This window comes from Zeugodacus cucurbitae, chromosome 5, assembly GCF_028554725.1.
Source record: "Zeugodacus cucurbitae isolate PBARC_wt_2022May chromosome 5, idZeuCucr1.2, whole genome shotgun sequence".
NCBI classification, from domain to species: Eukaryota; Metazoa; Arthropoda; class Insecta; order Diptera; family Tephritidae; genus Zeugodacus; species Zeugodacus cucurbitae.
Window position 1 is genome coordinate 15,364,799 of NC_071670.1, and position 18,182 is coordinate 15,382,980.

An 18,182-nucleotide genomic window follows, 5' to 3' on the forward strand; every position below is an offset into this window, starting at 1 on the left:
ACAGCCACTTAAATTATACACGCTTCGTTAAATTTCGCTTAATGCAACTAAAAGTTGCAAAAAACAAATGCTTAAGGGTGCGCGAAAGAGCTGCCGAACACAGGAAATTTCGCAAATTGAACAAATATTTGAAAAATTACGCGAAAATATTGAATTGAATATTTTTTCGAGCGTATACATTTTTTTTACAAACTCGCATATGCTTACTGTGGTTGTTGTGGCAAGCAGCATTTTGTTGCTGTCAAAAATGACGCGTGCTTGCTGCCACGAGACAAGCGGCAATGAGGCGCAAAGCCGGCCTACACACAAACTCACACGTAAGTGGATGGAATATGCCGCGAGCGCAAAATATTGCCAGCCGCATGAGTGCGGTTTCCCGGCTACAGCTTGTTAGCAACAAAATTGAGAACTGCGAAAAAAAAGACTACCAACACAAAATTGGCAACATATTTGCCAACAACAAGCATGTGAAACAACAAATATTGCCCGGCGGCAGATTTAGTGGCACAGGTCAAAGTGCTTCAGCGCCAGCGCAAAAAATTGCTTGTTCCCTTGCAAAAACAGCAGTGCGTATGTATGTGTGTGGATGTTGTGGGGAAGTGGAAGTGGGAAATTTCGCGAAGTCTTTCCTCCAACCTTAATTTTATGGTACGCACGCGGGCTGATTACAAACGCGCGGTTACACGCAAAACAGCGCGATTTCTCATTTTACGCCACAACAGCGCGTCGTTGTTGTTGCTATTGTTTTTATGCCCGCCGACCTTGTGCCAAATACAGCGCGCGCTTACAAATATACAGCATGAGCACACACACACAAACATACCACGACGCGCGTTTGTAATTGCAATTTACATTATTTTGTTCGAAGTGCGCCAGGCAATGAAAAATTGAGCGCAAATCCCCAGTTGACAACAGTCAATCCGCGCTGGCATACATTTTGGCCTCCACAGCATAATGAAATATTGAACTGCCAAATGCCACAAAAATCGAATAATTGACGCGCTGTTTTTAATGGGCGCACTCAGCCACCCAACCACCGCCAACGCGCCGCGCACTCGTACGCTGAAATTGAAAAATTGCAAAAAAGCCCCAATGAAATTGATATACTTACATTTTCGCGGATTACACGAAAGCCGCAAACCCGCAACAGCCGTCGTGGATTTAAATCATAATCAGGCGCAGCTCATAGCGTAGCGCATTGTATGTAACGCGCATTGGAGGAAGCAATGAGAAAGCGTCAACTTTGAAACGCGCGCGAAATTTGCATAAATTTGGGGTGAGCGCGCGTTCTGCAAGTCACAAACTCACAGCGCCAGCACTGTCGCCAATAAGTCCCTTTATAGGCGCTGTGCTGCGCGTCGCGGCATATCAAGCGCATGCAAAGGCGTATTAAACAATTACAACAACATGCGCGCGCGCCACTAAACGAAATGAAATTAATCACATATAACCGACGTTGTGTTGCTGCACTGTGTTGTTGTTATTCTGAACGACTTGCGCCAATACAAACGTCTCGCGCTACTGTCAGCTCCTTGCGCTCATTATTAGGCATATCTAATATTCGCTGTTATTTTTTTATTATCATTGTCTTTGTTGTTATTGCTATTGATATCACTTTGTTGTTGTTATTGTTGTTGTTAGCAGTTTAAAGTGCTTCACTCGCTTGCACGGATAAGTCAATTTTACAGGCCATTGATGCGGAAGATCAAACTTCAAGCTCCGCCGCATAAATGTTGCTTTTTTCCATTAGCATTTTTCGTCTGTAAATTGTCTGTAGTCCAAGCCACTTCAGATTTCCGTTTTTTGTTGCTGCTTTGCATTTCATTAATGAAATATTAATGCGCGCCGAGTATCTAAGTACTTATTGCATGCAATTGACAATTTTCAAATCGTAATGCAATGCTTTCGGTGGAATGGAGATTTTAAAGTAATGTTGGGGAGATGGAAATGATTTGTTAAAAAAGTATTAAAATTTTTGTTAAAAAAAAAATGTTACTTAATTTTCGAAAGATTAAAAAAGCAAATAATTTTATTTGTCACACAGTGTAATGTTCAAAAAAATCTTTGACAATAGACAAATGTGGAAAAAAGTTACGGATATGTAACCCTGTAGACTCTGTTCTTATATACATAGTTACTTTTCCTTAAGCAAATAAGAATATACGCGATATTTTTCCTATTATAATCTCACTTAATATCTTATATACTCTGCTACATTCTGCTACCACTGAAACTAAATTAGAGGACAAAGCTTAATTGTTAACAATTTAGAACATACACAAGATTTCAATTCCAAATGGAGATAACAAAAGGGATAGTCAAATTGGATTCAGCGATCATCCGGCAGGAGATGCACTCACGGACCCCACTTCGGTATTGGGACTGAAACCAGCAAAGTTAAAAAATTACAGAGTAGAAAGAGTAATGGAGTTTTTGGAAGCTCTAAAAATGGGAGCTTTATAATTGAAAGGATTGACAGCATGGAGAGTTCGTTCGCTCTGAGAGTGAAAAATGTCATAATCTAGTTTTGTTAGTGATATGTGAAAAAACCGCTCAAAAAACTAAGATTAATCAGACAACCCGTTTTTAATGTTAAAGGAAAATATGAACGAAAGAATGAATCTTTTAGAGAGCTTTGAAATAATTCGGTCGATAAAATTTAACGAAAATATGTATTTGTGTACATGAATATATGATTTAAACTTAGCTGAACAAATTGAAAGATCGACACAATGAATGTAGCTTACATGACACCCACCTGCGAAAGGAAAGAATCCACTTCAAAAAAACTAGAGCACTAAATATCATACCTGCCACACGTTCCATCAGCTGATATCAATAGTTAGATGTTTTAGAGTTGAAGAAATTATAAAAGATTTTTTACGCATAAACCTTGGTTGATATATCCAGTATAATCACTCCAAAGACTTATTCCTAACGATATACAAACATAGTTGCATAGAACAGCTACATATATGTTTGTAATTCGAAATTCAAAGTGAGAATATCCTTCCCTCTTTTTTAATCTCTTTAATCGTCGTTCTCGTATGCTCTTCTTTCTTTTTTTACTCTCTATAGCACAGGTTCTTAACACAGGGGTTTCTAACTTATTCGTCCAAAGTCCTATCTTTAGTTTGCTCAGTTTGAAGCTGGCGTTCGATTAAGGTCCACTTCGATTGTGTCTGTGGAGCACACTTCGAGACTGATATTGTCAAAAGCAGAAGCCTAAAACCTAACAAACCGAACATATGATCTCAAAGCTTTAAAGCTCTAGATCGCTAAAAAATGGAATGTATGTAAGAGTATAGTCCTGAACATGAAGACAGATCCAAATTATAAGGTTTCTAAAGGCATTTAAACTGTCAGTGTTAAGGATTATTAATAACCTCTCTTAACTCTAAAAATAATAAAAACAAATCACACTACAAAGTGCCTAACAAATCTGGCAACGTTGGCAGCTCTCATGTGGTTGACATCACAGTTCGCAGCAGTGTTAGCAGAAGTAGAACTGAAAGCAAAGCCCAAGAAAAAAAATCTGACCACTTTTTATGCATGTGAAAGGCATATAAAAAAAATGAAGCTTGCGGTCAAAAAGAAGGCTAGCTCGCTGTAAAAAATGGGCGAAATAAAAATTCATAATTACATTTACGCCGGTAATTAAAAATTATTGTAATATGCACGCAACGCAGCAGCCAACAAGCTGACTGGACGGCTGTCAAGCGCTGGTAATTGTATTATATATGCATGTGTGTTAGTAAGTGTGTCTTTCTTGTAGTGGTGATAGTAAGTTGGAATAGTTTCAGAAAAGGACTAAAACTATACCTCATTTATAAAAGAACTACTCCAGATTGAGTTAAAAAGGAAGTAGTTGCAGATCAGTCCTGTTATCTGCCGAGTCTGTTTCCCAGTAAAGTTCTCAGGTGGATAAATTTGTTAAATAGTGTGCATTCCAAAGAAACTGACCGATAAAAAGTCGTCTAGAAATGAGTTTAAATCTAGTAAACTTAGTAAAAAGTTATTCCTACCAATTTTACCGGGATATGACATCAGACCAACGATACCTTATAACTATTCTAATGGTCCCAGTCAAAGGCATCAAAAAATTATGTGGCATGAGCTGAACAAATTATTACTACATTTACTAACACATACCTACCTAATATGTATGTATGTATAAATAAATATATAAGACTACCACATCTGTATTACTATTTTTTTATCCGCTTCAAATATATGCAAGCAATTTGTCTGCGACCACTGAAACCATGTAAAATTATGAAGAAAGGATAGAAATATGACAGGATATGCCGCAGTGACAGTTTGTGGAATTATTTTTTCAGTTTTTGTAGTTTTTGACACAAGTATGCAGGCTTTAATTACTCGTTTAGCTATGAGGTTACTGATGTACTGAAGAAAGTAGTTAGAAGAAAATAGAAGAAATAAGAATTAAAATTATTTTAAAGGAAATTTATTAAGATTTTTATTATAACTACGAAATTCTCAAACTAAAAGCTCGAGTTTATTGATTTTAAACATGTTAATACAAAATAATTAATACAAAATTGTAGTCTATCATACAAACATTATATTTTCTTTAACTCAACTTAAACACAATTTTTCTGGAGTCTATTGTTATAGAAAAAAAAATTGCTATTTGATTAGATATTTAATTCTATATATCTAATTTTTAAAAAGAAAAGTAAAAGGAGTGTTTAATAAATAATTATCCAATATACAGTGGAACTTCCATAACTCGAAGATCTCCATAACTCGAACACTTGAATTGGCAATAGCGTTTAGAAGCCAAATTTCATACAAATTTCCTTCCCTAACTCGTATTTCTAGAACTCGAACTCTTGAAGTGGCAATCGAAGGCAACTTTCATACAAATTTCCTTCCATAAATCGAACTTTTTGGTCAGGACATAATACAAAATTTATAATTTTACTATAGAGACAGAACTTTAAAAGAGTGCCTCTTTATTGTACGGAGGCCAACGAAAAATATAAAATTACACATATGGATTGCATAAATCATCTAACAAAGGCATGGGATATAGACGTCAAAAGCCAATAATAGCAAACTGCAATAAACAAAATTTCAGAATAGATGTTTTAACGTATGTACATAATTCTTTATGAGAAGTTAATAAATAGAACAGGGTATAAATCAATATTTTACAGCTATTTGAAAATTTATATGTTTTAATAAAAATTCTATAACTCGAAGTCTCTCTAACTCCAAGCTTTTTTGTGGATTATGGTGATTCGAGTTAGAGAAGTTCCACTGTAATTTTATTAAATTTTTTTAACTCGAAATAAACACGTGTTAATTGATGAAAAGTAGTTAACTGTACTGCTAATCACCAAACTTACCACTTAAAAAAATAAATTCCTTTGAACTCTAAATTTCGAAACTTTAAACTCGAGTTTATTAGTATTAAGTGAGTTAACAGTTCATACAATTTTGTTGCTTACCATAAACCATAAAAATTTGTTTAAACTCATACATGTCAAAATTATAAACTCGAGTTTATTAGTGATAAGTGAGTTAACAGAACATTCAAACTGGTACCTTACCAAATAAAAACAAATATTCCTTAAACTCTAAAATTTTGTAACTATAAACTCGAGTTTATTAGAGTAAAGTGAGTTAACAGTCTATAAAAACGTAGAAAACACAATTTCCTTAAACTCTAAAATTTAAAATTTATAAACTTGAGTTTATTGGTGTTAATTGAGTTAACAACCAATACAGACTTGTAGCTTACCATAGGAAAACTAAATTTCTTTAAATTCTAAAATTTTGAAACTATAAACTCGAGTTTATTGATTTTAAGTAAGTCAATATTACGCAAAAACTTAAAGCACTCTGTACATGTAGACATATTTCTTCAACTCGTCCTAGAACCCATGTTTTTATGAGTTTATTATGCTAATACCTTATTTAAATTTTGCTCACATTACTTACATTGTCCTGTGCCATAAGCCTAGCTTATCTATTAAAAAAAAACTCTCAAATTTGCACACTTCCGCTATTCAATAAATATTTATGACAAATTTCAATTACTAAAATATACAAAAGGTAGCAAGAAATAAATTCTGTTCAACATACACACGCATAGTTAAAGGTAAATGCAGACACCAAAATCATTCAGCATACATATGGAATTCTTGCTGCAAACACTATTCGATTTACCGTTGCCAAACGAAAGCGTGCCTACAAATAACGGATATCCTTGAGTGTTTACAAATTTTCTGGCCAATATGATTTATAAATTTATTTTCCAAAATGCTTGACGTGCATAAATTTTCATATTATGCTATGGAACAAAGTTATTGGCTGCTAGCTATAGGTTTTGTTGTGAATAATATTGTTGCTGTTTTTAATTGTTATTTGATTGTTTTGTTTTATCATTATCATTGTTATTTTTGTTAGTACTGTAATTTTTGTTGTTGTTAAGCGAACGAGTTTTGCCAACTGCAAGCTCGTTACTTGAAGCTCTCTATACTACTGCATAGTACCTGGTGTGGTTGTTATTGTTTTCTATGCTCTCCAATTTATGCATTATTTGCTCCATTGTTGTTTGTGTTTATCATTTGTCAACGTATTTATCATTATTTATTTGCCTAAAGGAAAATATGACCAAGTTTATGCAGCAGGACAATTGCTGCTTCGATTCTCTTCCCCTCTCACACTATGAAACTAGCTCTCTCGCACATTCTCTTAAGATACCAAGGCTCTTAAATTATACACTGCAGCAGCCTCCCATACACATTGCTAAGTTTATTTACCCAAATATGATTTATTTATTTATAAATCTTCAGCCACACACACGCATTCACTCTCACACACACACTCTCTCATGCATTTGTATGCTCTAATACTTGCATTGCTGCAGCGGTATCAATTCAATTGAATTCAAATTTTCGAAAATCTCACATTTCCGTTGGCTCCTGTGTATGTACATATGTCCTGTTAGTGGTCGCATCCTTGAGTATCCTTCGATTCAAATGCATGCCAACGCATATATTTTCCTATTTCTAATGCTTACCCGTACGCTATAAATTCCAGCTATTATTGTCTCACACAAATACATATCGTTGTTGTTGTTGTTTTTATTGTCACAATTTCGGTATTGTTGTTATGATGATTTGTGTCTTACTTAATGCAACATCCTGTCATATATCCTTTGACAATGCGCTTTCAAGTGTTTTGCTTTCATGTCTGTGCTGCCTGGACTGAGTTTAATCTCTGTGCATATGGGCGCTTCCTTTTGCTTCGCTATGCTTTGAGACTAGATAGCACTATGTGTGTCTTTTATGTGCTTACGACTGTGTGTGTGTATACGTCTGCAGTTGCATTCAATTTGCCACAATTCCATTTCTCAAGGCTCAAAGTTATTTGCCTTCCAATCTGATTGATTTAGCTCACCAATTGCAATTTGAAATTGGTTTTTAAGAGACCCGGTAGGAAAATTTTAGTATAAGAATATATTTCTCCATTGCATTCACTTGATTTTCAGCTGTTTTACGCTGCGATTATTAGAGTAAGAAGATCATAGAATAGGCACTATCAAAAGCTGCTGAAGCTTTTGCTTCACATCTATATTTTTCCCGATCTCAACATTTGTGGCGTTCGCCTTTGCATTATTCGATAAATAGATGGTCTTGAAATGTTATGAAGAGCTTCTTTTTGACCGATGTATTGTAGTATATAGTATGTAGTAATTCTCGAAGCATTTCTTCACTTTAACTCTATCTAAAGCTTTCATCGTCAGATTTTACTCGCTAGCCAACATTTCTTTAACATTTCTCATATAGCTTCACTTATTTGTAGAGTATGGCTTGATGATATTCGACCAAAACATTATAAGAAGTTATTAAGATCTTTTTCTTGGCCGATGTGTATGACAAAAAGCTGAAGCTAAGCTTTTGCCTAAGTAAAGGACACCGAAAGCTGTTTCAAAGTGTTTTAGATTTCTCAATAGCTCCCATCAGATAAAGCTTTTACTTGATGCATAAACGTTTATAATATTTCTCAATTTTTTCTGTCAATTGTTGTGTCCACCTCTAATAAGAAGGACTTATGAGCTTTTTCATGACCGAAATATGCCTGATATGCTTTCCATTATCTATCCAGTAAGAAAAGCTCTTAGAATTAATTGATTCTTTATACTAAAATTAACCGAGTAGTGGTTCTGGCACTAAATAATAGCAGCACGCAGCTCTAACAATCAAACTAAGAAAGCCAAATGAGATCAAAAAGATGAACTATATTCATAGTCCTTAAAACATTTAGAAGTTTAATTGAACTTGTTTGAGTGAGACATAAAGAGACATTCCATTTTACCAGAGAGCAACCAATTGAAAGCTATAAGTTTATGCATCCAGACAAATAACTCATTACATCTATTGAGAGAGAGAAATAAACTTTACTTTAGAAAGAGACAACGCTCACTGACTGCGTTGTCTGGACTAACCCTTCCTCTTTTCGTTACGGAACTATTTCTTAGTAAGACTAATTTGGTGAAACAAACAGAAACAGACTTATTTGGTAAAACATTAAAGCAGAATAGCAGATAATGAAATATTTGCCTGATATCGGTATTATCTGAGAGGGAGTGATATCTATTCTTACGGTGAAGAACATCTTAGTTTCATTAGTTTGGAATTGGGAGCATGTGGAAATTTTCTTGTTCTATTGCGAAGCGGTCACAAGGTTTTTTGGACCCAGTAAGATAAATCATTCTCTAGTCATAGGCTTTCAAACAAAGTTCGTTGGTACACTTGCTATAAATTGGTAAATAACTATAAATGATTTCGGATCCATTTTGTTCAGAATGATGGAGAGTGCGGATCATCAGAGCTAGACTAAACACATCTAAATTAAACTAACTTACCCAGTGCTCTTTTGGTCTTATTTTCGAGATATATTTATTTAGATAGTTGGACATTTGCGAAGGTAAAAGAGGGTTAAATTGCATTCCACTACTAATGCGACACGAAAGGGATTCCGTATGTTGCTTAGGCCGTTTTCGCGTAACCGGGTGGCCTACGTAAGTGAAACCGTGGTTAAAGATTCTCAACTTACGTGGTTAAAGATTCTCAACTCAGAATTAGGAATAGTGGAAATTATATATATTGGGAAACTCTGCAGCTTTTAGGGAAACTTATAGTTTCCACGAGGAACATTTCAGTAATTGTAATTATGTAAGTTAATATTTCATTAGAATACGAAAGAGGGGTTCTAAATGTACTTTACAACCCATGATTTATCAGTATTTCCTTTGGAGATCTTTTGTTTCTTTATTATAAGGACTCAAAATCTGTTGAATTTCCTCTGTGCCTTTCCACATATTGTACATACTGGAGCCTTTTCGGTATAATCTTGATATTACGAAGTACTATAAAGATGCTTGTCAAAAAGTTAATACAGTGGAACTTCTCTAACTCGAATCACCATAATCCACAAAAAAACTTCGAATTAGAGAGACTTCGATTTATAGAAATTTTCATTAAAACATAAATTTTTCAAAAAGATATAAAATATAGATTTATCGACAGTTTTAGTTATTTACTTCGTTATTATTTGGCTCTTGAAATCTATAAGTGTAATATCATATTTTTTGTTCGCCCCCATACGAATATAGGGACTCCTTTAAAATTGTTCCTTGGTAGTAAAAGTTTAAATTTTATATTATGCCCTGATCGAAAAGTACGATTTATGGAAGGATATTTGTATGAAATTTGGCTTCTAATACCAATTTAAGAGTTCGAGGTATGGAGAACTTCGACTTATAGAAGTTTGAGTTATGGAAGCAAATTTGTACGAAATTTGATTTCTAAACGCTATTGCCAATTCAAAAGTTCGAGTTACAGAGACCTTCGACTTATAGAAGTTCGAGTTATGGAAGTTCCACTGTATATTTATCTAATACCGTTATTATGACAATTGCTATTGAAGAGACGACTGTGATCTTCACCCGGCTAGAAGCAATGGGGTTGCTTCTATTCTGTATTTCTTTTTTTTTCATTTTATAACATTCTCACAGGTACCCCGTTTGAGCTAAGCCTCTAATCGAACACTGCTTTGACTAATTACTGAGTCAGAGCTTTACGAATACGAAATGCAACTCGCACATATGAGAGTATGAGTCAGGACCAGAGTACTGCAAACTTATAATGCTTAGTACTGTAAAGGTTTCTGCAACATTTTGTGGCACAATATGCAACATGAGTCTTACACCACACATATTACAACAACACACATTCGCATTATACGGTCAATCATTTATCTTCTAGTCGATAAGGCTTTGCGCTTCCGTCAACGTTGCATTTTGTCCACAAACACTCGGATATCCGTTGGCTTTACTCACACTAGCAGCAGCAACACAAGAAGCACTGCAACAACAACAGCAACAGCAAAAGTAGCAATGCACTTATTGCAGTTTAGCCTTTAATTCTGTAGACTATGTGGTAGACTTTACTTTCGTAGAAGGCGCACACTTTCTACGAAATTTGCATTTTGCAACAACAACACCAATAATACAACACTTGCTGCTTTGTACAACGCTTTATCTATTTAGTCTGTGTATTTGTTTGTGTGAGTGCTTATGCAACCAGCTCCTGCGAGTGTTGACCATCTTCATTGTCCTTTGGCGCCTTTGTTTGTTGCTGGTGTTATTGGTCTATTATTGATTTATGACACTTGTCTGTACAATTTCCAAAATCACAGATTACAGATTAGCTGTGTACGTCAAATTGAAGGCGAAGGCGCATAAAGTGGCATCACAAGCCATATGTCCTGTTAGGCGCTTACACACACACATACATATGTGAGGTTTATTTGCTATTGCATATGTCTGTGTATGTGCAGTTGCAACAAACCAACCATTGCAATTGATTGTTGCAATTTTCAATTTTGAATTATGAGCAGCTATCAGCCATTGCATTGGAAGCAAGGCAACACAGCCACACACATATACACACCCAAGCATACGCTAAATACTAGTGCTACCGTAAAGCCACTCTCTCCCTCTCTCTTGTATGCGTATGTGTATGGGTAGGTGGGTTAAGTGATTTATTGAATTGTTTTGGCTGGATTTGCACTTCGACTGTCACCGATACTTTTTGACAGATGCAGATTTGTGGCCTCTATTTGGTTGCATTGCATTTAATACAACCGTAATATACATTTACATTTCTATGTGTTCCTGTTGTTGTTGTTGTTGTTGCTGACTTAACTCATACATGCCTTTGCATATCGGCAACAAATTGCCGTAATTGATTTGAAGTTGATTAATGACTAAGTGAGATTTGGGAAATTTGCATACAAAGCGGACTTAGTACATTATTGAGCGCCTAAAAGTAGGCTTAACCAATTTGAATATATTTAGAAAGCTTAAAGAAAGGAATTTAAAAATGTCTTTCCTTAATTGTAAAGTATAGTAGATGTTTAAAAGCAATTAGAGTAATTTTAATTGTAATATATATAAAAATTCGCATATAATTTCTTTATAAATTTAAAAAAATAATATAAATATTTTAAGATAATTTTATTTCATTAAAATTATAATAAAATCCTCTCATACATATTTAAAATACTAATATTACAATTATATATTACAAATTACTACTTATAAACTAACTAATTAATGTACACACTAAATGGCAACTCTATTTAAAAAAATTAATGACGAAATTGTGTTAAACAAATTTTATTTAATACAAGAGATACACGATTTTGATTAATAAAAAAAATGAATACTTTTAAACCATATTTTATTGCACTTTGTTAGTTGGCAACCCTACATAATTATGTACTGGGATTAAAATTAAAAAAAAGAACATTAACAATCAATTAACATCTTATACTCCTGACAGACAGCGGCGTTAATCCGGACGAACTGCTTTAATCGGGATTAATTCGAAAGTTATATCAGCTTACGCCGTTGCTAACTCCGATTTAATCTTCAAAATTTAAGAGAGTTAGTGGCATTTTCGCTGGCAACATTGTTAAAAATAGCCGCTTTTAATCTATTGTACGTGAAAACAAGAAATATTGGAAGCTGTTTTTACATTAAATGTAAACAAAACAAGTAAGAAAGGGAATAAAGTCCAATTGAATAACGAAAATCATCCATATATGGTAGGTATGAGGGCCAAGGTAATTCATAAACCGAGTTCACACATTTTCCGCACCAAGCTACACCATATTCAAGACCATAAGCTCACTTAATTCTGTTGAGATATCTCCTATATTAACCGATATATGCGGAATAAAACCGCCCTCCGTAGTTTTGAAAAACCTATAAGTAGGTATATGGAAGCCAGTGAAAGTTATGACCAGATTTAAATAATTTTTAAAACAGAGACACACTATTAGAAGAAAAAAAATTCCTCTGAATTATATTAAAATATCTGAAAGATTTACCGATATTTTCGATTAAAAATTACACTTATGCACTGAATTCATGTTCGATATCAGGGACCTTGAAACGTTATAGTCCGATTTCGAAAATTTTTCCATTAGTGAAGCCACAGATGATATACAGTATTTGTGTAAAGTTTTATTCCGTTATATTCATTGTTTCCTAATGCATATATTATAAAGTGAACGAATCAGATGGAAATCAAATTAAGGAGTCGTGGTTGTGAACCGTTTTCGCCTATTTTCCATCCGTGTTATCCGGGTGTCAAGAAAGTATTATGTACCTAATATTATTTAAATCGGTCGAGTAGTTCCAGGGATAAGGTTTTCGATCCATCCATAAGTGGATGTTGTCACTCATTTTCCATTTTTAAAAAGTCTGAGTGCAGCTCCGTTCTGCTATTTCGTATGTTTCTGACGTTTACCGTTAGTGAGTTAACTTACTTTTAGTAATTTTCAACATAACCTTTGTATGGAGAGTGGGCGTGGTTATTATTCGATTTCAACTATTTTCATGGTGTGTGATATACGTAAGAGAAACTACTTCAGAAAGTTTGATTTACAAGATATATTCAAAAAAAACTATTTGGTGGCCGAGTCATGCCTATTTTTAATAGGAACCCTCTCACAATCCCAAGGAACATGTGTACCAAGTTCCGTCAAGATATCTTTTTTTTACTCAAGTTATCCACGGACAAACGGACAGGCAGACATTCAGCACTTTGATATATATAACCTGTACAGTAATTTTAGTATTTAAAAAATTTAATATATAATATATAATAATATAATAACACAAATTGTAGCGCTTTAAAATTTAAAAATATTGTACTTATATTGTATCGTATAATCAATTGCATATATAATTCGTAGATTTTGTAACGTCACAACGAAAATTGAGAGGCAGCACTATTTAAATATTTATCTAATTCACTATTTTTTTTAATTTTCATGTAATACGCCAGTTTTAAAAAGTTTGCATAATTATAGTAAATAGAATTAAAGTATTAAAAAATGTTTGCAACTAGAAAATATATACATATATTGATGGAAGGTTTATTTTCTTGCTTCTAATATTTTTCTATAAAAATACATACGTAAGAGACACAACTTAATATTCCATATAAGTTCTCCTTAAATTATTTCAACTATTTGAAAAAATTGCAACCATATAAAAGTACATGAGTAAACGGAAATGCTTTTACATAGGTACTATGTATATCCAACGAGATGATTAAACATAATGAACATGCTTTTCAGAATGCGCTGCTTAATTTTCCGCAAATTTAAAATACTTTCCACAATAGATATTACAATAGTTCGTTTTTTATTTGGGATATAATGGGATCGTGCGAAAAGAAGTTATACAAAATTTTTTTATTTTAAAACCAAGTGAACTATATACCTAATTAAAGATAATAGAGTTTAAAAAAAAAAATCAGTCATGAGAAAAGTATTTAGTTTATTTATAATAATTTAGTTATTGCCTATAGGCATGAACCAGGATATTAAGAAATTGGAATTTTTTATTTAATTTATTTATATTTGAGTTAAGACTAATATATACTTGTCCTAAAAAAATTGTATCTCCGCCTATTTTAATTCGGGCATGAGAGGGTTAAAGAAGACGTTTGAGGGCTGAAAATGGATGTAGATATTTGGAGGTTTGGAAGTTAGTTGCCGACCCCAACAAAAATCGCACCACGTTCCATCTTTGAGAATATCTTATACTCGAATTAAAAGCAAGGAATAATTCTTAACAACTCCAAGACTTATTAACCTGCGTTACTAAGCTTCTATTTTCCCTTGTTTGACTAAAACAAAGCTTAAGTTTAAAACAAAATCCAAAGTGTGAAAAAATATTATATTGGCAAATATTGAAGCAAATATTTGACTCTTAAACGTAGTTCTCATATGAAAAAACCGCTAATAGATTCCCAATTGAAACCAATGGGCTCATGACAAATGAGAAAAGGCAAACTCAGATCAAAGAACTAATGGATGTGTAGGCCTCAGCTCTAGAAAAATACATCTAAAATAAGGCCTATGAACCGAAGTATGTGAGATCATCTGAATAACTCAACATCGGGTATTACAGTACTACTGATTATGGTATGTCAATAGGTTATTCAATCGAAGTTATATGGAACCGCCGACTAAACCGCTTAAATTTGCAAGTAGAGTCATTTACTTGCCACAAATTGCATTTTTCTAATGCAGAGTTGCATTTGAAGCGTCTCAAAAGGCCACCCCAAGGAAATTACTTTAGCTCTCCACTTATATTTTGATTCGATGGAGCATTCCACGAATTCCACACCACCCCCGCTAATGATGCATTCGAACAATCAATTATGCTTTCAATTAACTAACGACACATGAGGGCGCACACAATGCAACGCCTTAAGCGAGGCACAAAAAAAACAACGCTAACTAACTAACTAACTATTTCATTTCATTTGGTGGACAGACACTTTTAATTCCATGCGCTTATCAACGCCATCATAATAAATTGCCAAAATTAAGGTGTGGAATTTTAATTACATAATTTGATGAGTACCAACACAACACTATAAAGTACAAGGATAATATTTTGTTGTAGCGAAATGCAGTGCGGAGTGAAATTGAAGGAGATGGAAATTATGAAATTAAGCGAAAAGTCAACAAAAATCGAGTGGTTGTGTATATACATGCGGGAGTATGTGTGTGTGTAATTAGTATAAAGTAATTGTGTTAGAAATCAACGTAAGCCCAAAGTAGATAGCGCAGATAGGCCATCTTAATAGAAAAACGCACGCAAATGATTTGGGAGCGAGAGTGAAAGTACACACATACGTACTCACATATGTATGTATATGTGCTGGTTGTGGGTGCAATGCGGGCATGGAAAAAATGAAACAAATGACAGTAATAACAATAATTATGAATTTTATCCGATTAAAAAGGTAAACACTAAATGACAGCTGCACGCATAACAACAACAACAATAATGATAGTAAAAATAACAACAACAATATGCAATGCTTAGGCGCGATCAGCGACTAACGAGCGAAATGTGACAGCGAAATGTCACACAAAAACAACAACAATACGTTTTCGTTGTTGTTGTTGTAAAATATTTTTTTCTGCTTCCTGTCATTTCTTAGAAATTCGAAAGGCAATGCGTGCGCGCCAACAATTAATCCTTAACTAATTTACTGCTGCACACACACAAAGAAACACATATACACACACTTGCAAATCAACTAAGCCAACAACAAACAAATGACGCTTCAATGACAGCAAACGATGCGTGTCATAACGCTCAATTATTGTGACACCAGCTAATTATCCTTTGAGCCTCCTACATTTTAGTGCGTCTTCTGTACAAAAGCAAAGAAAAAGATAGAAGAATTTCTCCACCCTATAACCGCAATGTGCTTAAGCTTACGCTCGCTATGACTTTTGTTGTTTTACAGTTAATTCAATTATTTTATTTTCATAATTTTTTTCAACATTAATTTTCCATTTTTTTATTGGGTGCGCTGCTGGCTGGCATATCACACCCTATATTATAGGCACATTTATGAATTTACGCCTCTGCGTTGGCTATGCGTTTGATAAAGCCTAATTTATAACTCTACATGTCATATGTATATGTGAGTACTCATGTGAGATATGAAGATATGAATTTGTCACTGGTAAAAGTAATAGTCATCTGCTGACATCATTTAGAGGTATGACTCTCTTAATTCTATTAAATGGTGAATGAACTTCTACTTGCTTATATGTTTGTGAATGTAAGCACCCTTTATTAATACTTAAAGTCACTGAGAACACCGTTATATAGTTGTTTGAGGTACGCAAGACCTGAGTTTCATCCCACTTACCACTGACTTAAAAAAAATTTCAATACTAAAACAATAAGGTAATGATAAAATTACATTATTAGTCGGTTTAAAAACTTATGGGTCTCTCCATCTGAAACCATTACCAGAAGCGAAGAGCTCGACTTTAATATACAAAAATCAGAGATGTAGAGGGACGAATTTGACAAAATACCACTCAAAGAAAATCGTATCCAAATGTTCTCCTTTTCTTCCCCTTCTTTTGGAATGTGAACAATACTGAAGATAATCAAACTCTCTTACATCCAGAAAAAAAGTTGCCTAGATTTGAGATCATATATCCTATTGTTAGGCTTTAAAGAGCAGATTGAATAAATAAATAAATATTTAAAAAAATCATATCACTTCGCGAGTATTCAAATTCTTTATAAATTTGAATTTTCGTAATAAAGTTGAACAATTTTATTCAGGCGCAAGTCTTTCCATGATGAAATGTCAAACAATACTGAACAAAAATAACAACAGCTTGACACGGCTCATCAAATGATCTACTTGGATCACCCGATATACCTCAGTAACATACATAATCTAATTTCTCGAGCAGTAGCCGGCAATATCTATCCTTATTCCTATCTATCCTAATATCTATCCTTAATTCCTCTTAGAATGCTAAATTGTGTTCTTGTGAACCGATATTATAGTTTACAAAGCACTCAATAAATAAAGTCGATTTTTTTTTTATTATTACAATTGTACCTAGTGTACAAAGATTAAATACTAGCATCAATTGAATTCTAATTCATTTGCTGCTACAGTAGCCTTGCTAAGTCTGAAGGCCTCTTACGTTTCAATCGGTTTTCTCGTTCAGCAGTTCCGATGAGTGGATGCCTCTTTATTTATATGCTGTATAAGCCTCATTTCGTCTTTGAAAGTTTGGCTATTTTGTTTACTACTGAATTCACACCAAGATCACGGTGAAGGTCAGCAGATCTGGTATGTTAGAGCATTAACTATACTTCTTAGTACCTTATTTTGGAAGCGCTGAATGCAGGCAATACAGTTTTGACTTGAGCAACCGCATAGACTCCATAGGCCCAAAATGTACTTGAATATATATATAAAGTTTATTTGCGATTGAAAGCGTGGATCTCCTACCGACCAGATGGTAAAACTTAGCAAATTTTAAATCAAGTTCGCACCTTTTTTTCTTGACATGCTCTTTCCAGCGAAGCTTAGCATATAGGGTGATTCCTAGGTACTTAGCATTATTGTGATGTGGTATAGGAGTACCATTTATATAAATGGGATGGTATGATTGTTTTTTTAAAGTAAAGTCTACGTGCATTGATTTGGAATCGTTTAATTTAATGCGCCACTTGGAAGCCCATTTAGTAATTGCATTGACTGCTGTTTGCACTCGAAGGGTAGATATTGAGGTTGACTTTCCTGCTGCTAACAAGGCTGTGTCATCCGCAAATGTCGCTGTCACGTAACTTAAGTCAGTGGGAAAATCACTTGTAAAAAGTAAGTAAAGTATTGGCCCCAATACGCTTCCCTGTGGAACACCCGCTTCTATCGGTTGCAAGTTTGAGTATGCATCCTCTTGCTTTATGCGAAAGTATCTGTCTTTTAGGTAGGAAGCAGTTATTTCGCAATATTTTTGGGTAACATGCATTTCAATTTCAGCAGTAGACCCGAATGCCAAACTCTAACAAAAGCCTGAGACACGTCTAAGAAGGCCGCAGAACAAACGTTCTTTTTATCCATAGCATTTTCAACGAAATTAACGATTCGGTGTACCTGGTCATTTGTTGAATGATGATCACGAAAGCCGAACTTATGTACTGGTATAAGGTGTTTTCGATATATTATTGATTTGAGCCTCTTTATGCGAACGTTCTCGTTAGAGCTGGTAGCAGCGATATT